This window comes from Gopherus evgoodei, chromosome 8, assembly GCF_007399415.2.
Source record: "Gopherus evgoodei ecotype Sinaloan lineage chromosome 8, rGopEvg1_v1.p, whole genome shotgun sequence".
NCBI classification, from domain to species: domain Eukaryota; kingdom Metazoa; phylum Chordata; order Testudines; family Testudinidae; genus Gopherus; species Gopherus evgoodei.
The window spans coordinates 103,946,935-103,970,596 of NC_044329.1; positions in this window are offsets into that span (position 1 = coordinate 103,946,935).

A 23,662-nucleotide genomic window follows, 5' to 3' on the forward strand; every position below is an offset into this window, starting at 1 on the left:
ATCTCAGCAGGAATATGAACTGCGGAATTGACATGGAAGGATTTTTTCAAGTCATCAAGTTTCCATATTTATCAGAAAAAGTAGTTTAACTGCAGTGCACAGAAAACTCAGAGAATTGAGAGGGCACTAATTTTGAGGAAAAAAATCCTCAGCAATACAGAAATAAAGGTAAACAAAAAACCCCACAGGTTTCCTGCTGACTGCAAGGCCATCTTTACTTGCCACATGCTATAAATGTCCTTAGGAGAAGAGAATCTACAATATTTTATGTACCTTTTCAATAGGTTACACTCAAAAAATTTTTCCACCATCACTAGCAAGAGTGGGTGGGATAATGTAGACAACTTCAGTTATAAAAGAATACAGAAAGTTTACGCACACCTCAATCTCCACTATTATTGTAAACTCTTTCTCCCTATTACCAGCTTGTAGTGTTTGCCATAGATCTCAGGTCAGTCTTATCCCACAATCAGGGTCTCTAGGAATGTAATTTCAAAACTACATAAAACCTTAGGCAGATATGTTATTTAAATAATATCTATAATATCTAACACTTCCCACCAGAAGAGCTCAAAGTGCTTTACAAAGGAGGTAGGTATCATAACCCTATTCTATAGATTGGGGAAACTGAGGCATGGGGAAGTGACATGACTTGGCCAAGGTCAGCCAGCAGGCCACTGGCCAAGCTGTGAATACAACCCAGGTGTCCTGAGTCCTAGTCCAGTCCTTCAGTGGAAAAAACAAAATCAGGTAATGGCTTTTGTTGCCAAAAGGGATTTCTTTTTTCCCTCTATTCCTACATTGCAGTGCAATTTTTATGGGAGTTTTTTAAAAAAAAATGCTTGTGTGTTCTTGCAAAAAGCATCCCTTTCATTTGAATGGGAGGACAAAAGACTCGGATAATGCAGCAAGGAGTGGTGGCTGTTTCTCCTGCACGCAAAACTAGCAGATTGCTGAAAATGAGAACCAGGGTGGTAAATCAGGCTAATGAAGCAGCTCAGGTGCTGCATCTTGAGTTACTTCCATCCCACAATGATTTTAAAGCCAAGCCACAGATGGTACCAACTATTTTGAAGGCTAAGAGAGATTTGCAGGAAATCTAAGAGAAAGCTGTTCATCCAGTCTTCTCAGTGCTTTCATTTAACTAGCGATAATTAACTCCCTTTTCAGAGTTAGGAATCTAGAAACCATTTCTGTCCCTGGATAAACTGTTTCTGGGTAAGAAATTATATTGTGATTTGTTGCTATTTTTGATGCTAAAGCACTTTTTTTAGGACAATTATGACTCTTTTTACTCATGTGTGAGAGAGAGAGAAAGTGAAGATGTGGCTCTGCTGTGGAGAAAGCAGTTTGTAAGGAATGGCCTTTTACTGCAAAGAGCTCACGTCTTCCAGATTAATCTTTGGATTATATAGATTTCCCAAGGATAAAACAGCTATCCTCTGTCTCTAAGGAGGACAGAACGGTAGCTGCTCTGGCTAATCTAAGGCAACAGCTTTTCCCTTTGAGGGTGTCAGTAATCCTAAAGATTGGTAGATAAAATAATTGTAGTTCTCAGGGGTTAAGTTTGAAGACTGGAGCCATTTCTGTTAGAGGAGCAGTTTATTAAACTGACAAAGCCACACTTCGGTGTCCATTGACTCTCCTCCAGCCGGTCACAATATTACTTCCTCTGGGTTTGTTTGGGATATTTTGTTGGGTGGGGGGGAAGGAAATAATTTTTCAGGGGGGAATCACAGCTATTGCAAAACCAAAAATTCTCCCCTGCCATGAGAGAGGATAACACCTCGCAGTTCAACTGGACTTTTCATCTGCAGATCTCAAAGCACATTGCAAACTCTAATAATGAATGTCATCCTCTTCCTCTGTACACAGAATGGGGGGCATGCTCCAAGTCACACAGCAAGCTAATGGCATAGGTGGAAATGGAACCCTAATTTCCCAACTCCCAGGCTGTGCTGCACCATCTCCAACCCCATGTTCCCCTGGTTCCATCTCCAACCCCATGTTCCCCTGGTTCCATCTCTGACCCCTGGGTCCCCTGTTCCATCTCCAACAGATACCAAAAAGCAATACACACCCCACCTTCATTAAAATTGCACTAGTAGTAACTTTGGGAAATGCCTCCCCATGCTGAAATTTTACAAAACTCTATCTATTCTCTAAACAAGAAGTACAAAGTTGTTCAAGTCCCACCACCTCAGTAGAGTGACCCACCACCATCACACCCAGGATGCTGCATTGGCTCATGATGCAGGTTTGTGCATTTATGTCCATCTTGTCTTCCCTTGCTGCCTAATCTTTTCTTGTGAACAATGTATGACCGTGATCCCATAATCATAGCCAGCTGAGTAGATTCTCATTAGAGTCAACAAGGCTCCCTGTGGTCCTAAAAGTCTGATTGCAGGATGAGGGCCAAGATATGCAACATTATAAGAAGAGTGAGGTTCCTGCACATGCCCAATCCTGCCTACATACAAGAGAGTATAATGTGACACTGATGTGAATATGAATAGGAAGAGAAGAGAGGCTACACCTATTCCACCAGTATTTGGAATAGTGATCAGGAAACCATGTTCTGATGTTCCATATAGTAGAAAGCCATAGAAAATATTCTGAATACTCTGTTTATGATTCTTGCAATCATTTATTCAGTTTCCATCACTGGTATCTAGTCACCTCATCCCCACCCAGACAATAGGAATTGCCAGACTGGATAAGAATAGGGATCCCCTTTGTTTGGTATCCTATCTCTGAGAGCAGCCAGCACCAGAGACAAGTGACAGCAATGCTTCAGTTATGGAATAACCTGCTCCACGGCAAGTTTCCTCCTAACCCCCAATAATTACAGGCTGGCTCATACAGCCCTTCCAAAACGTTGTTTGTTTTTTAATATGTGCTGTTAAAACTCTGGATGATCTTGTTATGTGTAAGAATGACTAATCCTTTTTGGAATCCTGCTGAACTCTTGGCCTCAATGATATCCAGTGGTAAGGAGCTCTGCAGGTGGAGTGTGTGTGATTAATATATTTCCTTCTCACTTTTTAATTTGCCCCCTTTCCATTTTATTAAATATCCCCTTGAACTTGTATTATGAGAATGGATGAACATTCTGTTCCATTCATTATTTTGTGTACTTTTATCATCCTCTTTTATTCATCTCCTTTCTAAGGTAAATAGTCCCAATCTGTTCTGTTTCTCTTCACATAACGTTTAATGTATGTTTTCTCCAATAAAATTAGTGTATTGTAAAATGCAAAGATCTACTGAAGAATATTTATTGCCTAAAGAACAATATTAATATTTTTCCAGTGAGGATAGATTGGTGGGGTTTTTTTTTTTTGGCTGTGCCAATTTTATCAGAATGTCTGTGGTTATACATTCTGGCAAAACTTTATTTAACTTTAGGAAGTCTTTAATTGATATCTGGTGGGTTTTGATGGAATTAATTTGGATTATATCCTCCCTATCTGTTTTAAAAAATATTTTCCAGTGCACCAGGGTATCTTTCCTGTCCACTAGTGTATTCTAGACACATTTGTTCCCTTCATTCCGAATTCTCTAAAAGTCTGACTGTAAAGAGAACAAAACTTGGTGCTACTATGTTTTTCTTACAACTATTTCAAATCTAATATGATCACTGAATCCTATTTTTGCAGCAGCTTGTGTTTTATTAATAAGACCTGGTGTGTTTTCTAAAACACAGGCCAGAGCAGACTCTGATCTTGTGGGTTCCATCACAAAGACAATCTGTCAGGACACTAACATCTGAAAGAGTGTAACTTTATGAGCAAGTGTCAGTTTCACTATTAGTTTCTCCCCACCCACCAAATGCTGAAATAATTGTGACCTCTACTTTAAAGATCAGAGGGGTAGCCATGTTAGTCTGGATCTGTAAAAGCAGCAAAGAATCCTGTGGCATCTTATAGACTAACAGACGTTTTGGAGCATGAGCTTTCGTGGGTGAATATCCACTTCACCCACGAAAGCTCATGCTCCAAAACGTCTGTTAGTCTATAAGGTGCTACAGGATTCTTTGCTGCTTCTATTTTAAAGAATGTATAAGGTTGTTCTATCTAAAATTCTTCTTTTATCTTCATATGAATTTACTAATCTATTTTCTTACACCATTCTGGAAATTTAATCCTATGCATCTTTCTTTTTTCCTTCTTTTCCTTATCTTATATAGTTATAACACACTGGTTATTTTCTTGCTGTAGAGTATCTTTTCTCTCTAGATATTTCTGTACTTCACTGAGTTTCCCCAATTTACCCCAATCTGATTTTTTCCAAATTGTAATATACTTTTTATGCAAAAGATCATTCAAGCAATTTTGTGTTGTGTTAAGTACAGAGAAAATTTGTTTGTTTTTTGTTTTTTGGTAATAACATTTTCTTGCTTGAAGGAACAATCACCCCTTCCACTTTATTACATTTTATATCTTCCTCATTATCCTTTTTGGCTTAATAATATTTTGCTATCACCTCCTTCCACTTGAGATTTGGTTCTTCTCTATAGTCATTCCTACAATTAGCATTTGCTAATTAGAAAAAACAACATAATATTTCACTGTTAATAGCCACTTTGTCCTCTTTTCTTCTCTGGTCAGGCATAGCTCATTTCTCCTACTCTGTTTGTTTGCTATTTAATTCCCACAGTGGCACTATCTCAGTGCAGATCCCACATCTTCCATCCATCAGAAGCAAACCAAGCTGTTTGTTCATCAAAAAATTCTACTCAACATCTCCCAGCCCCATCAATGAGCAGAAGTAAACTCAAAGCCATCACTTTCCATCATCCTCTCTTTCATGTTAACCAGCATGCCTAAACTTTCGGAACCTCTTGAATTTTTTTTATTTAATTAATTCATCCTACCCACATGGAGGATGAAAACCAGCACCCTCGTTGCTGTATTCGGTGTTTGATTCCTACCCTCACTGTCTCTAGAACTGCAACAACAAGTTGTCAAAACCTAGTCCCAAATTTGGACCTTAGCGTCCAAAATATGGGGGTTAGCATGAAAACCTCCAAGCTTAGTTACCAGCTTGGACCTGGTAAAGCTGCCACCACCCAAAAAATTAGAGTGTTTTGGGGCACTCTGGTCCCCCCAAACCTTCCCTGTGGACCCCAAGACCCAAATCCCTTGAGTCTCACAACAAAGGGAAATAAACCTTTTCCCTTCCCCCCCTCCAGGTGTTCCTGGAGAGAGACACAGAAGCAAGCTCCGTGAATCTAAACAGAGGGATTCCACCCTCCCCGTTTCCAGCCTTGGAAAACAGAAGTACTGAGAGCTAATCTCTCTTCCCTCCTCACCAAGAGGGAATGCAAAGTCAGGCTAGTAAATCTAACACACACAGATTTTCCCCCTGACTTCTTCCTCCCACCAATTCCCTGGTGAGCACAGACTCAATTCCCTGGAGTTCCCCACTAAAGAAAAACTCCAACAGGTCTTAAAAAGAAACAGAAAAAATAGTCTCTCTGTATTAAGGTGATAAATACAGGGTCAGTTGCTTAAAAGAAATATGAATAAACAGCCTTATTCCAAAATAATACAATTCAAAACACTCCAGCATCTATACCTATGTAAATACAAAAGAAAAACAATAGAAACCTTACTGCCTTACTATATTTGTACTTACAACTTGGAAACAGAAGATTAGAAAGCAAGAGACAGAAATCCTCCCATAGCTGAGAGAGAGACAGGTACAAGATAAAGAACTCAGACACAAACTTCCCTCCACCCAGACCTGAAAAAGTCTGGTTTCCTGATTGGTCCTCTGGTCAGGTGCTTCAGGTTACCTCTTTCCAAGTGTAAGAGACATTAACCCTTAGCTATCTGTTTATGACACAAGTATATTAAAGATTATGGGGTGTTCAGAAACTATGGTTTTAGGGGCCACAGGAGTAACCAAGATGATAAATAGTGAGTTAGACATCCATAGATGACACTGAATTTCTTTCCTCATGACCTAATTCTGCTGTAATGGAGCTGGTTGATCCACATCATGTTTTATCCATGATATAGACACGAAAGTTACTCATAGCAAGAGATAGTCATTGTCTTTTTCAAAATGGAGGCAGCCTGGATTCAACAGTCTGTCTATGCACCAGGAACAATTCTGCTACCTGGGCTCTGTGGATGGTGTGGTAGAGGAAGAGAGAACTTTTTTAGCTTCTACCAGCTGCCAGGGAAAAGATCTTCAAAAACTACCTCTGCCATATGTGGAGTGTGATAACTCCAGCCAGCATCCCAACCACATCCACTTCCACCTCTATATGCTATACTCCGTGAGGATGGCATAATTAGTCCTGTGTCCCTTAGTTCTAGTCTTGCCAATTTTAATTATATAATAACCCATGTCTGGTTTAAATGTTTCAGTCATTCACCTCTTAGTCACCTTTCTTGGAGCTAAATAATTCCCATTTTATCATTGTCTTAAGTACTGATGACCCCCCCTCCAATCCATGAACTGCCTTCTGCCTTACTCTAGCTAGTTTAACTCTATCTGTTTTTCTACTCTCATGACCAAAATTGGACACTATACTTCAAGTATGGTCTAACCACTACAGGGCTTTCTGCTGTGAAAACAGAAATGTATTGGATTTGTTACATATATACCTCCTCCTTAATGCATGCCAGCATCCTATTATGTGTCTTCAGTGCTGCTGTAGGCTGAACTGAGAAGTGTTGGATCAGTTCCTACACCAGGGGCTTTTTTTCTCCACATATTAACTAAGTCCATCACCATTTCATCTATATTTAGCTTTGGCATTATTTCTGTCTCAGTGCATCACCTTATTATAACCACCATTATTTATTACTGGTATAGTGGCAACAATATATTAGATATTTTGCAGATTGGAATAAAGATAAGGTCACTGTCCTGGTGAATTTGCAGTTCAGACACCCACCAGTGAAATTGCTCTGGTAAATTCAACAATTTTGGTTGGGATTTTTTTTTTTTTGCATCTTCCATTACATATACACATGTTAAATTTCCTCCTGCTCCACCTCTGAACCAGTCCAATTAAGCTACCAATATACTTCTATAAACAGTAACATCCTTCAGAGTTTTAACCACTGCCACTATTTTAGCATCACTTGTGTTACTTAATAATCACATAAATATGGCCAAACAGGGATGGTCTGAGAATAAAGCTGATGCTAAAATTTCAGGCCAATTGGCTGCATAAACTTTTTCAGAAACATGATCTCAGCCATTCCTAACAAACCAATCTATGATTAACCTGAAAGCAAGTCCTGTAAAGGAAACATATTTATGGATCCTTTTTCCTGGTCCAGATTAAGATGATTTTTTAAAAATCAAATGTTTGGTCATTTAAACTTCTATAGGAATTCATGGAATCCAATACTTAGACAAGTTTTAAAGAGCATGAGACTTACCTAAATAACTAGAAATCCTCTCTTGAAAAAGAAACTGGTGTAGTTTCAACATGAGGACAGTTGTAAAACTATAAAATCAAATGCCTTGTCCAGAGGTATGGCTACTGCAGATGATTTTCTTCTGATTTCATTATCATCCTGGAAAGGATAGCCCAGTGTTTAGGGAACCATCCTGGGGTGTAAGAGACTTGGTTCAATCCCCTGCTGTGCTACAGATGTCCTGTGTGACCTTGGGCAAGCCACTTGGTCTCTATGGCCTAGATCCTCCAAAGTATTTCAACACCTAACCTTAAGTGCCTACATCCCTGCAGATCTGTGACTCCATGTTTTCCTATCTTGTGCATGGGGGATGGTGGGAAGGTATTAAATATTGCGAGGTACTCAGCTTCTTTGGTCATGATGGCCATATAAGTGCTCAAAATAGACAGATTTCCCAAAGTAGATGCCAATCAAAATTCCACCCCACTGGAAGTGAAGACAATGGCTTGTCTTTACAAAGCAATTAACGATAAAGAGTCTGTGGATTCAGTCACTAGGCCTGGCCGAGTTGTGCTTGGCTCCCACCTTCGGGAGAGGACAAAAGTGACTGTTGGAGCAGACAGGGGTCATTAGAGCATAGCAGTGCTGAGGTCTTGCAGCCAACATGTGCTTTGCACTGCCGGTTGTGAAGGAGGGTGATGGCAGCCACAGCTACATGCCATGCAGGGATTCCCCAAACCAACACATCCTCAGCTAGCTATTAAATCAGCATTACCACCCCTTAGCACCACCACAGTGCTGCAGAGGTGCTGGAACCAGGCCAAAGATCTGCTCCAGTATTCCTAACCCACTCTGACAGGGTCCATATTGCAGCAGATCAAACCAGGACCATAACAAGTAGTCCCTTGGACAGTGCCATTGCTAAATAGGACTTTTCCACTGAACATAAGTCTTCCACCTTGAACGTGTTCCAGTCTGCATGGACAAATACAATAAGCCCCATTTCTAGAGAGAGATGGGAAACTGTGTGAGAAAAGAGCCTAGTCCACGTCAAGTTTGGCACCATCTCTTCTGTTTCCTTGTGCCATTCAAGAAACAACCATAGTCCACATTCTGCTCCCAGTTATAGCCCTGCAACTCGTCATGTTGCAAGGGTGTTAATGAGAGCTGAATATCATGCACTACGTAGAGCAGTTATGGTAGTTGTTCATGAGAGGCACTGGTCAGCCTTTCACAGAGTTTAGAAACTGCAGGCTCCTGAAAATTATAAAAACAAAAGATCAGTATCTCATCTGCCATAAATCAAAAAATCAGCATAGCTCAATGGGACTGAGTAGAGCATTACATCACAGGATAATTTGTCCCAAAGTTTAGATTAACTACGTGTTGGGGTTTTTAGCTTGTACCCAAAGAGTAGCTGAGGTGCGGGAAGTCATACCCAAATTATACTGGTCTAATCCACTTTATGGGGATTTAAGGATTAAAAACAGTAAGAGAATTACATGGATGCCCATGGTTTAAATAAGATTAGATAATGAACCCTGTGCTAATGATTTTAGCAAATAGGATTTTGATCATTCTTGCTCAGATGAAGATATTTGAGCTGAGCACTGAATTAGTGTTTCTGGAAAGAATTCCTCACCCCCAGCATGTTGTCAAGAACCTTGAGAAGAAATTGTTGCCACTGGAGGATCATCCTTTGGGAGCAGATGGGGAAATCTCAGATGATCAATTTCCTGTGATTGTAGGGGGCAAAGGAATTTATGGTACTTGGTCCTTTTGTTACTAAGTTTTGGTCAGTAAAATATGAATAAGTTAATGAAAGCTGTAAGCAAGCCAAGGTCACAGCAGACAACAATGGATGAAACCCTGGTGCAATTGAAGTCAAAGGGAGTTTTGCCATTGACTGCTTGGTCAGTAGGTTTGGTATAGTATCTTGCCACCATACGAAGAGCACCACTGGAACGCTTGTTATATGACAGCAAATAGCAGTCCTGGAAGATACTACCCATCAGCTCAGCGTGAAGAGCAGAAGCAGCAAATTCTTTATTCATAGAGCCTCCATATTTTGTCCTCTCTGAGGATTCAGCTGTCATTAAACCTTTTTTACCAAAGTAGTTTTAAATTACTGCATTAATTTCAAAATCAAGCAAAGTTCCATAGTAAGTGCACCATTTTCATCAGGATTTGAAAGGATTCATTATAAAGTTGATTCAGTGAGAGCTCTCAAGTTATTGCACCAAAAGAACAGCACAATTGGCACAATTCAATAAGCTCTTCAGGGTGGAGGTTCAAAATATTTGTGAAACCGAATTTGGAGATTCATGTAAAATTTTTAACAAGCGTTATTGGAGACACATTTTGTAGTTTTTTTCCTTCTATTAGCTTAAATATGGGCCTGTTACGATATAGGGACCAAATCCTCAGCTGATGTAAATCAGCATAGCTCCACTTACCTCAACTGAGAACGTGATCCTTTAAAAAACTATTTATTCCTGCTTCTTCACGTTTAACTACATCAGAGTCAACTGTCCGTGCTGGGGAAGGTGAGACATGAGGGGAAAGAAACTGCTAACCATTGTGATGCCAGCTTCTGAAGTTTTCAAACATTCCTAAAGGTGCACACATTGTCACTAATAGGGGTAATATACTCTGTTACCTCAGGGTTTGTACAGATGCCTGCATAACGGTGTCCCAGTTCATGACAAGGGCTCCTAAATGCTTCTGCAGTACAAATAAATTGTAAGAATAATCTTCATTTTCCCAGTCTAGTAAGGCTGAGACCTGCTAGAATTTATTGCTAGGAATTAAAAATGATTAATGTGTAATTGCTGAGATTGAGAGAAAACGGGATGAGTTTGGACAATTGTTCAGCCAAGTCCTGTAGGTCTGGGCACCATGTTTATCTCAGTGCTTCCTTTAACTTATACTCTGTCATGTTTTATTCTGCTCTCTAAGGTACTTTTGAATATGGTTTGTAGGACACACACTTCTATTTTACCAAGTGTAAACCTAGGTGAACAAGGGAAATCTAAATACAGTCTTGTAGGCTGTGTGAAAAATGATGCAAAGGTTATAGCTCTACTTAGTAGTTTGAAAAGCCTTTCATTTATTTTTACTACCCCTAGAAAACTGAGTTGAGAAACAATGACCAGCTTTCAGAGAAGTCCGGAGTGATTTTACACCTCACGCAGAAAGGTATAATAGTGATTTTCCCAAGGTTACATAGTGACTCACAGGAGTGACTTCGCTCCAGTAGAGCTTTGTTGTCAGAAAGTGTGGTGAGGAAGACAGAGGTTCTCAGACGTGTCGTGGAGGCTCAGGGTTTTAAAGAGATTGGAAGAGGATAGGCAGAAAGTCTAGATAATTGTTTCTCAATTACCAGTCCGTGGACTGGAGCTGGTCTCTGAGATCTCCCTGACACAGTCTAGGAAGGCAGCAAGCCAGTCTCTGGTCTAGATCATAGAGTTTTGTGGGGCGAAACTACTGGTTGTTCCATGGGCCTGTGGGGAGGGCAGAGAGAGGGGGAACAATCTTTGCCACTTAAAGAAATGACTTGGGGAAAATTATGTGAGGGAAAACTGAGTTTTCTTCCCCACAGAAAGTCCTCTCATTGGTATGTCCATGGGACAAGACTTCTGGGTTCAAGGACTTGAAGACAGGTCAGTGTCTGCAAAGCCAATGGACACAATTGCAGAAGAACAGGATACTCTATGCAGGACAGAATGGTCCAGGACAGAAAAGCCAACAGCAGCATAAATCTAAGGGAACAGCAATGAGTGACACAGACACAACATCAGGGACACACCAAACTGCACAGCCTAGACAGAGGTTAGGAAATGGCAAAAGACAGGAAAGCAGACTGCAGCAGATCATAAACTCAGAGGGCCCAGTGTGCAAATCAGTGCCAGGAACAGAGGCATCATAGCTGTAAACACTAGGTTTGTCTACAATAGATGTAGCTGATGAGAAATATGAATTGTGTGGTTTCCTTCTGGTAATCCTAGCCCTATCCCCTGAGTAGCTTTGTATGCAGTGCCAAATGTGAGGCCAGGAGGACTGGCACCAATGGAGATAGCAGATGATACTTCACTAGACTTGCACTTGCATAACTGGATTTATATCCTTCCCTCTCAAAAAATGGAACTGCCATCTCGTGGACACTAATGGAGAACACAAGCCCTTAGGCTGTACCTGACCTTAGATGGCAACAGGTTGGCTCCAGAAAGCTTAAGTTTTAGGTCTTCCAGAATGGTGTAACCACTGACAACAATGGTCATTATGCTAGAAAAATCCACCTTTAGCCATCAACGGTTTAAATATTCAGCACACTTCTGGAGGACATGTTTAGGAATTTGTTCATCTGCTTGACACCTATGGCTGTGTCATATCTCACTGCCTGGCAATAGGAGGTTTCCTGACAATGAAAGCTTTCAGCTCTAGGATTAGCTTGTGCCACCCTCATGAGCCACAGTTGGAGTCTCTCACAGAGTCTGAGCAACAGACTCTGACTCTAAAGGAGTTAAGAAAGAACTTTTGAAACCGACAGCTAGTCCTCTTGAACCTCCAGCCTTGCATTCTGTTACAGCACTTTCCATATGGGAGTCAAAACCCGCGGTCCAAACACAGCTGTTGTTACAACATACATCTGTGATTATCCAAGGTTAGATTAGTAAAGCTGCGTTAGAGATTCCTCGAAATGAGCATGTACCTTCTGTAAAGGTTAACTTAGAGTTACACAAAATGCTTGAAAGATGAACAGTCTTCAGTATTAATGCTCTTCAGAATTTTACAATGAATGAGCTACACGGTATTGATTATTTACAGAGAGCTCTACACCATCGTAATTCCAAAGTAATAGCATGATATATATACCCTGAAGCTCATTGGAATGGAAAAAATGTTACCAGTGATACTTGGTAAAATAAGTGCAGTATAAAGGTCATTGTGAGGAGATGTAAAGTTACAAGGTATCTTGGCTATGAAATTCAGTTGAAGTACATTCAGGAATTATTAATCTGTCCTTAGAGTGACATGATGCATTGGCAAATCTGCAGTGAACAGAATTTCACTTAGGTTTTAATTTTAAGGGGAAAACTGAAGAGGAAAAAAAAAAACCCGCCCAGCTGCACAAAGATTTTAGAATGTTCCCACAGCAGAACTGCTGTTTTGACAGGGCTTTAGCTTCAACTGGCAGCATGTCCCATAAGAGTTTTTTCCTCCTTTCTTATACAAAGATAGTGTTTAGCTTTGTATCTCTGTGTTTGCCTGGAGCAATCTGAGGTACTAGGCTTTTCTAATAGCTAATTCACATTTGATTTTCATATTATGACTGTTCAAGGTTTGCAATGGTGTTTTAGTTTTAATATGACAGAAATTAATAAGGAGAAAGAAATCATACATCAGGACTGCTGTACAGTCCTGTCACACAGCCTAATTTGTAAGACAATAAGAATAATCTACCACTTCCAATTTAGACTCAGTAAAATAAACATATGTATATTAATGATTTTAAAATATTTCTGTTCAGCCAAGCATGTCGTCTTTTGCAGAATAGCATCAGATCAATAATTAGTTGCCATACATTTTAATAACCATAGTTTTATCTTAGGATTGTTTTTCATAATTTTGCATTTATGTTTGACAAGTTCAGGAACTGGTCCTATTTGAAAGAGAAAATATTAATACAAAACTTACTTCTCATTGCATTATTGCTCGCCACATCTAATATGTAAATACCCAGATGAACTCACTTATATTAACACAGCGAGGATCATAGAAATCTTATAGACAAAGTCTATTTGTCCCACTTTGCTCCATGCATTAGTATTCTCTATGGTACTCAATTATTCAGGGTTGTACTTTTAAATTAAAAATAGATATTGTACATAACTGATAATCTGAGTGGAAGAGCACGAAAATATTGTCAAGTAAAATATATGATAAGTACTCTTAAGGTGCATTCCTGGTCAATGAAACATCATAGTGACATGACCTAATGTAAACATTTTACCCTTCATTAAAGGTTTAAAAAATGTGTCAGTGACTAGTTGTAATGTGGAAAACAAGGAAGGAGTCAGCTGAAATTGCTTGATAGTCAAACACAGCATGAACATATTATTCAATACTGGATGTATTTGTGTATAATTGCTGAGAAGTGTAAGAACTGTTACCTTGAGTTACAAAAGCCATGACTGGCAAGAACATACAATTTTTGGTCTAGGGAAATAATTTTTGTCCCAATGGTTTTACTCAAAATAATTTATTAATTACTATGTTGATTGCTGACAATTATGCAGGGATTTGGCTGATTCTGGAAAATTGCCCTGCCTATAATTGTTGGGTGTCGTGGTGGACCATATGCCGTGCTGCAATGAAAGGAAGCTTTCATCTCCTGCTCGGTGATGTCTGCAAAAAGGACCCACTCCAAGACAAGCCAGTTTCCATGCACAGTAGCTGAGAACAGTGATCATTTGGCAGGGAGAACAAAAAGCCACAAGCACTCAAGAGTACCGTGTAGGGCCTGAAAAAGCTGCAGGACTTCTCTAGTTGTTACCCAGGTGGTAAGGAGGTTTGAACACAGGACATAGGGAGCCAGGAACTTCTGATTTTAGCTCACTTGTGACACTAAGGCCTTATCTACATTGGGAATTAGTACCAGTTACACCCGTTTGTGTAATTACACCAATGTAGTTGCACCAGTATAAAACCCTTATTGCAGACAAGGAAAGCTGTGATTTACATAGGCGGGGTTTACCCAGGTTTCAAGCAGAGGTCCTTGCCTACTCTAGAAGTTTGTTCCCGGAAACCCAATAGATACTCTAGAGGTTTGATTCTCCACTGCTCCAGCACAGCACTTTAATTTACACCACTGGTGACAGAGGCCTGTCCAAAGCAGAGAATTGGGCATAGGGGAGCCTCCTCCTCAGACACATACTCTGCTTCACTTTAAGAAGGGGGCATGCTGGTGCAGGAGACAGCAGAATTGGTGATGGAGACACCATCAGCAGCTTTTATACCTGGGTATTTCCTCTGCATAGGAGGATTTCTCTGGCTGCTTTACGTTCGAACTAGAGAATGGGTTTACGCTAGGGCAGCTCCAGCGATGGCAGAAATGGAGATCAGGCTTTTGTGGCATTGGGCAAATCAAAATCCTTCTGCCTCGGTTTGGCCAACTATTGAACAAGCACCATGCTCTATTCATTTATTGCACAGGGCTGTTGTGAGCATTGTCACGGTTCAGGGCAACTGCACCTGTATTTCTCCCTCAAGGTCCACTAAAGCAGAGGTTCTCAAACTGTGGGGGCACCCTCACCTGTGGGATATGGAATATATTCGGGGTGGGGGCAGGGCGTGAGAATCTTTAGGAAACAAACTTACTGCACACATTTTACTCACAGCAATGAATAGCCCATGCCACCCTTAATTCTGCACTGCTGCTGGCATCGGCACTGCCTTCAGAGCTGGCACCTGGCCAGCATCCACCACTCTCCGGCCACCCAGCTCTGAAGGAAGTGCAAAAGTAAGGGTGGCAATACTGTGACCCCCCCTACAATAGGCCTGTGACCCTCTTTCGGGTCGGAACCCCCAGTTTGAGAAATACCTGAAGTGGTTCTGGTAGAAGTCAGTCCTTTAAACCCCACCAAGGGGGGTTTCTGTGTTTACAAGTTCATAACAGCTTTAGCTCAGAACTAGCATCCCCATGAATATGTTAGCCTTCCCTTTATATAGCTTTATATAGTAATCGGCAAGCAAAGGTCCCTTCCTTGGCATAAGAACAAGGAAGTGTTTCAATTACCAGGTATTTTGCAAATTCAGCCAGCCCAATAACTCTTATATTTCCCGATAGCTGGCCAGGGCTTCATTTCAGTGGAATATTTTGACCAGGTAATTATCCTGAATGTCTATTAAAACTTATTTCCAACAGTTAGGGACTCTGGTGCAACCTGTACTTCTGCCTCAGTCTTTAACATAAGAACATGAGAACGGCCATACTGGGTCAGACTAGGTCCAACTAGCCTGGTATCCTGTCTTCCAGTGGTGGCCAGTGCCAGGTGCCTCAGAGGGAATGAACAGAACAGGGAATCATCAAGTGATCCAGCTTCTGTCGCTCATTCCCTGCTTCTGGCAGAGGCTAGGGACACCATCCTGGCTTGTAGGCAAGTAGATTGAAAAGACTGCGTTTTTTTCAGAACCTGGGGTTGGGGCTGGAGAGAGAGGAATTTGCATTCACCTCTCCTAGTTAGTTCCCAAAATATCCACTTCACATGTATTGTCTCAAAAGACCATTCTTGTCTGCCACATTGTGCAATTTAATACTTTGAGCATCCAGGCCCACAATTATACAGAACCTTTGCATTGAAGACAATGGACTCCAGAGATACTTAAACTAAATTAAAGGCTTTTTAAAGATATTGAAGGAAACTGACATATCTGCCTCAAAGCATAAATAATATTTTTGAAGATCTAGGATGCTTTATTACACTGCCAGGAATAGTCATCTGGGTGACACTTTATAATAAAGGTTCCATTTTAACATGTTAATAATTGATTAATTGCTGTTCTAAGCATGTTAGGACACAAGTCATATGTGCTATAGATAGTTATAAGCCATGGCTATAAGCAACCTGTTGACCCGTTGGACTGTAGGATAATTTGTAACAATTGCGTAACCCTTCATTAAACATCCATTAATCATTTGCAATTATTTACAACAACTATTTATAAATGGAAGCTTAATATAATATCGTACCTTCATGTGTCTTAGCTATTTAGGTCACGGTGCTTTCCCCCCTGCATGCTTATAATTTCACACACTACATATACAGTCATGAGTGTGTGAGAATCTGGATTTCACAATAAGTGGTACACTCAGATCCCAGCACCTAGCCCAAGTAACTGGGCCCAATGCTGGGTAGATGTACAGTGGCAGAGAGTGAATAGCATTTGTATTAAATTAACACCTTCCACCCTTTATTTTAATAAACATCAGTCACTTTAAGCAGCTATAATTCTGCTTGCTAGAGAAAATTGCCATTCAATTAATAATAAAAAGGTAAATATTCCAAACGATTCAGAAGACAAGAGCTCAAGGAAACACCATGATAAAAATAATTATTGCTCAAAGTTACATAATCTAGCCATATTATATATCTTACCATGTACTGTGCAATTTGTTATCTGCTTCAAAGTAGCCATCTGGGTAAAAAATCCACCGCATAGTCCAATAAGAGTTAGAAATGGATTTGGCTGTATTGTTTTGTGTCTTCTTGTCCTGAAAGCAAAGTATTCCTCAAGTTAGAAAGGCCACATTTCTTCACATACAGAATTCTTTACTAAAGAAAGGGATAAAAATAACTCACTTATCTCAGTAACATATTACTGTTACCTGGAGTGGCAAATACCACGGGACTGGAGATGTGGGACATTAATAATCTTCTCTAGACATTAGGACAAGTGATAGCTTTCTCAGTGGTACCAAAGCTTTATGCAAAGCAGGGAAATAATTGTGTTCTAGTCTTAAAATAGTTCTAATCTTAATTTTAAATGTGTTAGTTAATTCTTAGTGTGAAGGGAAAATACACTATAGTGTGAATTATCAGGGAGAAGAATCATTTGGGTAAAAGTGCTTAAATAAATTCCCAACGAGCAGCATAGCCTACTGAACTGACTATGGGTTTTGGGACCAAGGCCCAGATTCTCCAAGAATTTGAAGAACAGCTAGCCAAAGGCTCAAAAAGTAATAGCAATTTTTTAAAGTACATCAGAAGCAGGATGCCTGCTAAACAACCAGTGGGACCACTGAACGACAGAGATTCTAAAGGAGCACTCAAGGATGATAAGGCCATTGTGGAGAAACTAAATGAATTCTTTGCTTTAGTCTTCACGTCTGAGGATGTGAGGGAGATTCCCAAACCTGAGCCATTCTTTTTAGGTGACAAATCTGAGGAACTGTCCCAGATTTAGATGTCATTAGAGGAGGTTTTGGAACAAATTGATAAACTAAATAGTAATAAGTCACTAGGACCAGATAGTATTCAATCAAGAGTTCTGAAGGAACTCAAATGTGAAATTGCAGGACTACTAACTGTTGTATGTAACCTATCATTTAAATCAGCTTCTGTACCAAATGACTGGAGGATAGCTAATGTGACGCCAATTTTTAAAAAGGGCTCCAGAGGTGACCCCGGCTGGTAAACCTGACTTCCGTACCAGGCAAACTGGTTGAAACTATAGTAAAGAACAAAATGGTCAGACACATAGATGAACATAATTTATTGCGGAATAGTCAACATGCTTTTTGTAAAGGGAAATCATGCCTCACTAATCTACTAAAATTCTTGGAGGGGGTCAACAAGCATGTGGACAAGGGGGATCCAGTGAATATAGTGTATTTAGATTTTCAGAAAGCCTTTGACAAGGTCCCTCACCAAAGGCTCTTAAGCAAAGTAAGCAGTTGTGGCATAAGAGGGAAGGTTCTCTCATGGATCGGTAACTGGTTAAAAGATAGGAAACAAAGGGTAGGAATAAATGGTCAGTTTTCAAAATGGAGAGAGGTAAATAGTGGTGTCTCCCAGGGCTCTGTACTGAGCCCAGTCCTATTCAACATATTCATAAATGATCTGGAAAAAGGGTTAAACAGTGAGGTGGCAACATTTCCAGATAATACAAAACTACTCAAGATAGTTAAGCCCCAGACAGACTGTGAAGGGCTACAGAAGGATCTCTCAAAACTGGTTGACTGGGCAACAAAATGGCAGAAGACATTTAGTGTTGAGAAATGCAAAGTAATGCACATTGGAAAACATAATCCCAACTATACATATAAAATGATGGGGTCTAAATTAACTATTACCACTCAAGAAAGAGATCTTGGAGTCATTGTGGATTGTTCTATAAAAACATCCACTCAATGTGCAGCAGCAGTCAAAAAAGCGAACAGAATATTGGGCATCATTACGAAAGGGATAGATAATAAGACAGACAATATCATGTTGTCTCTATATAAGTCCATGGTACACCCACATCTTGAATACTGCGTGCAGATGTGGTTTCCTCATCTCAAAAAAGATATATTGGACTTGGAAAAGGGTCAAAAAAAGGCAACAAAATTATTAGGGTAGGGAACGGCTGCTATATGAGGAGAGATTAATAAGACTGGGACTTTTCAGCTTGGAAAAGAGATGACCAAGGAGGGATATGATAGAGGTCTATAAATCATGACTGATGTGGAGAAAGTAAATAAGGAAGTGTTATTTACTCCTTCCTGCAACACAAGAACTAGGGGCCACCAAATGAAATTAATAGGCAGCAAGTTTAAAATAAACAAAAGGAAGTATTCTTTCACACAACACACAGTCAATCTGTGGAACTCTTTTCCAGAGGAGGTTGTGAAGGCCAAGACTATAACAGGGTCCAAAAAAGAACTAGATAAATTCATGGAGGATAGGTCCATCAATAGCTATTAGCCAGGATGGGAAGTGATGGTGTCCCTAGCTTCTCTTTGCCAGAAGCTGGGAATGGGCAACAGGGGATGGATCACTTGATGTTTCCCTGTTCTGTTTATTCCCTCTGGGGCACCTGTCACTGGCCACTGTCAGAAGACAGGATATTGGGCTAGCTGGACCTTTGGTCTGATTCAGTATGGCTGTTCTTATGTTCTTATTTTCCATGGCTCCTCAGCCAGGCACACCAAGTCAGTCACCTAGGCACTTAAGCCCTGCTCCTCGCATTGTGTCTTTTTCTGAACTTTCACTTGTGGCTAGCTCAGATGGCCCCTCTCAGCTTGCTGGCTTCTGGGGATCCTTTCTTAGGTACCTAATTCTCCATGCATTGTATGCAGGTGCCGGGCTGAGGGTTCCTGCTTAATTGTTTTGATGAACTGGAGCGTTAGAACCAAGTCTGCTCTTCTTATTCAAAGGGCAATCCCATTGACTTCCCTAGGATATTTTGTATTCAGTCAATAGGTAAATGGCCAGGTCACAGATGACTGGCTGATAGTGTCCACAGGTCCAGAGTCAAAGGCAGGGATTGGGACTAGTTACCAAGACAAGCCAGGAGAAGGGTACCAAGGTCAAGCCGGATCAGGATTGAAGGCAGGAGTCAGGAGCAAGACAGGGCAAAAGACAAGAGCGGTAGCAGTAGGAAGCCAGAAGTTGCATTACTGCTCAGCTGGCTCCCTGGGGAAACTTCCAGGTTTAAATTGTTGGTGTGGACAATCAAGCAGGCTATAGGGGTCTGTCACTCTGGTCTCTTTGGACAGAACTTCGTTCGGTGCCTAACCATCCAGTAAGTGTTGGATGCTGCTCCATTTGGCTCCCCACTGGCAATGCAAAGATGGTGGTTGCCCAGGACCCCACAATACGGCCTCTAAACCCACGGATCCTTACAATAAGCCCATGTGGAATGGACGTGTGCATGATAATATTTATTATAACCAACATGCTTATATATTGTATATATATTGCAGGAAGGGTGCATTTTCCTATTACTTCAATATATATGTCATAGAAGTCCAACATCTAAAACATATGCTACTGATACATTATCTATATCTAGCATTCTTTTACTAAGTGTTACCCCTCCTCTACTGCTTCCACTGGTAAAGGTGGTCAGTACTCCATTGCGCTATTGAATACACTAGTGATATCATCAACCTAACATGTTTTAGTTATTCTTATTTCTATATGAAAAGCCAGAGGTGGTGACCTGCAGTTGTCTAATGCACACCCTTCCACTCTACCCCACTACTGACCTCGTTTGTCCCAACAAACGCACTCTTGAAGGATAACCAATACGTGATTTATCTCCCCGATGAATATTTACATGTTAGAAATAGATGTTCCTATTAAATGAACTGGATATCGCAGTTGAGAGCACAGGGCTATTCCCGCTTCTTGGAATATGTGATGGTATCAATGTACCTTAGGAATGCATTGTATTGCAATTCTGAATAGCAGCAGCGAGAAACAGTATCTAGAGCCCTGTCATTTTCTTCTCAATTTAAAAGCCCGCAAACTTCTAAAATATTACCGAGTGACTACAGTCAGAGAAGGGCTGTGTACAAGTGGGACCCTCTGACTCAGCAGATATGTTCTATATGTTTCTTTAAGACATATTTGGTCTCAAAAGATCAGCTTCTGCTCCCATCAGCAAAATTCCACACTATTGTTATGTTAGCCCTGCAAAGTCATTATAGCTATGGGGGAGAGAGATGGATTCCCTTCTTCTTTTCACATTAGCAGCTAAGGGCTCAAGTGAACTCCCACTGAAGTCTTTGTATTCGGCCCTGAATGATCATGTGTGTGCTAATTACTCAGTCTTTATTATTGGTGATGAAGTAGGAGGAAGTCATGATATAGATTGACTTTCAGAGCCCAGAGTGAGGTTGCAGAGCTGATGCTTGGAAACTTCATCCTTTGACTTCCAAACTACGCAGACTTAATACAGAATCAAAGAGACCTCAGATATGGATCCCATAACATTCTTTTCCTTGAGTCACTTTTCCGAGTGCTGCCACATTTTGTTGTTGCTCACACTTACAGACTTCCAGCTTAGCCCTAGTCAGTGGGCATAGTTGGTGGGATGTATTGACCTGTCACTATGAACTGTAATAATGATAAGAATGTGCTATCAGACCCAAGGTAAACATTAGTACATCACTAAATCTCCTGCTGTACCGAGTCTGAGAGTCACTACTTTTCAAGCATAAGTCTCCTTGGCAATCAATAAATATAAAAAAATTGCATTATACAGTATAATGGCTGATCATTTTATTTGGCAGCACCTTAGAATAATTGTTCATCTAATATTGGTTTGTCACGGGCATCTTTGCTGAGACAAAACTCTGAAGTCTCAGGGCGTGATTCCAATCTCATTTCCTCCACTTGCACAATTCCACTGGCTTTGGTGGAGTTGGTCCTTGTTTAAACCAGAGTGAATGAGAACAAATGATTTCTCAGGCTCATTAACAAAGGGCTCGGTTGTAGCACTTACCCACCATCTGCTCTAAAGAGCTGCAGGGGGGTGGAACAGACCTAGGGAAGCTTTGGGAGTATTTGGCCTAAGGGAGCTCCCCTGAGGCAAGGGGGAAGAACAATTTGTGACACTTCTTAAAAGGTTGCAGCAGCGTTGGTCAGAAAAGTGGGGGGAGTCCATATACATTTTGGAAAAAAAAACCCCACAAAGTTATTAAGGTGGAAATTTTCAACTTTTAATTTAGAAAACCCCAAACCTGGAAAACTGGTTTTCAGATAAAACTTTTTGGTTTCAAGATTTTGGTTTTCAATAAAACAAAAAAAGGAATGTTTTCAGGGTATCCAGATACTTTCAGCAAGTGTTCTCACTTCCTCCGAAACCTGATTTGCAATTGAAAAAAGTGTTGATGGAAAATTTTGGACCAGTCCTAAGGCACAGTATCTTATTCCTGGGCCAGGATGGCCAGTCAGCTTTCCTGGCTAATACAAAGTGGGGGCAGAACCCTGGCCTTGCTTACTCCCTATCCCACCCTGGTGCCTTTCAGTTGAACTGCTCCTAGAAGAGGAAATATCTTGGTAGCAACCCATGTGTGCCCTCAAGCATGCTAACAGGATTTCTGGCTGACCCTGATGTGAGCCTGATGTGATGTTTGCCTCCCACGCAAAGCAGAACCGCATGAGAAATGGCCACAATTTAGACCCAAATGGTTTATTTTTAACTTTTCCCAGACAACACATGTATCTAAGGCCAAATACAAAGAGCTAGAGAATTGGGTATAAGTGCTTGTCAGTGTCAGACTCGATCAGCATCAAATAGGGGCTGGATTCTGCAGCCACCCTGCCTACAGAACTCTTGTTTATTCAGTGGGGCTCAAAGGTCACGGTGATGAATGCCTAGAGAGGGAGATAAAAGCAGACATAGATACAGACAGACAGACTGACAGAATCAGCCCCCAGCTGGAGGTTGGTTGAATTCACCAGAAATTAAGATGCTATATTGCTTAAGAAAAGACTGCCACAATCTTGTTGTCTCTACTGTCTCTTTTTAACCTCCCCCCCTTAAAAAAAAACCCTCAGCCAAACAGAATTTTGTGCCACTTACAGATTAGATTGGAAGAAAATAGTCAGTGAAGTGAAAAAAAATGTTTGCCTTCCTTTTACAGCAGAGCCCTGAGTTTAAAAGCCAGTGTTTTTACGGGAGCAGAAAGTGCTGCAGTACGGAATAATATAATTTATTCTAACTTGCTCTTGCAAATTAGAACTTTTACTATTTTCCTTTCAGATAAAAACGCCATTTATCATTATCAAATGAAGTGGTAATGGAAGCAACATATAGATACATAATATATATGTAAAAAAATTCTCCCGGCAGAGAATGATTGAGCACCTTGTCAGCAATGCATATTATATTCGTTAATTTGATTCCTACCCCAAAAATTACTTAAGTGAGACCTTCTGATTTCTTTTTTAATGCTTGAGTCTCCTTTCATCTAGGCAGTGTTTATTAACCTATTTCTGGAAATCAGCATAAGCACAAGCTATATTTAATCTGTTCTTTTAATGTGCCTTTGTTTTTGACTCTACTGGGTTTTTTAAAAATTGACCATTGGTTACTATTAGAAGTAACATAAGAACAGCCGTACTGGGTCAGACCAAAGGTCCATCTAGCCCAGTATCCTGTCTACCGACAGTGGCCAATACCACGTGCCCCAGAGGGAGTGAACCCAACAGGCAATGATCAAGTGATCTCTCTCCTGCCAAACATCTCCACCTTCTGACAAACAGAGGCTAGGGACACCCTTCCTTACCCATCCTGGCTAATATCCATTAACGGACTTAACCTCCATGAATGTATCCAGTTCTCTATTAAATGGTGTTAATAGTCCTAGCCTTCACAACCTCCCCAGGTAAGGAGTTCCACAAGTTGACTGCGCACTGTGTGAAGAAGAACTTCCTTTCATTTGGTTTTAAACCTGCTGCCCATTAATTTCATTTGGTGGCCTCTAGTTCTTGTATTATGGGAACAAGTAACATAATCCAACTAGAGACAACAAAAATGATAAAACACCATACCTCCACCCCCCGCTAATAGTTGGAGAGAGTCTGATCCACGTTCAATTATTGATCCAAACTTTACACCTGGGGTCGATCACTTCTTACAGCAGCAGAAGTATATTTACTTCCTGAGAGGCAGTGTGGCTTAGTGGAGACAGCACTGGATAGGGATTCAGGAGTTGCAGGTTACATTCCTGGCTCACCACTGGCCTGCTGGGTGATCGTGAGCAAGTTTGTTCACCTTTC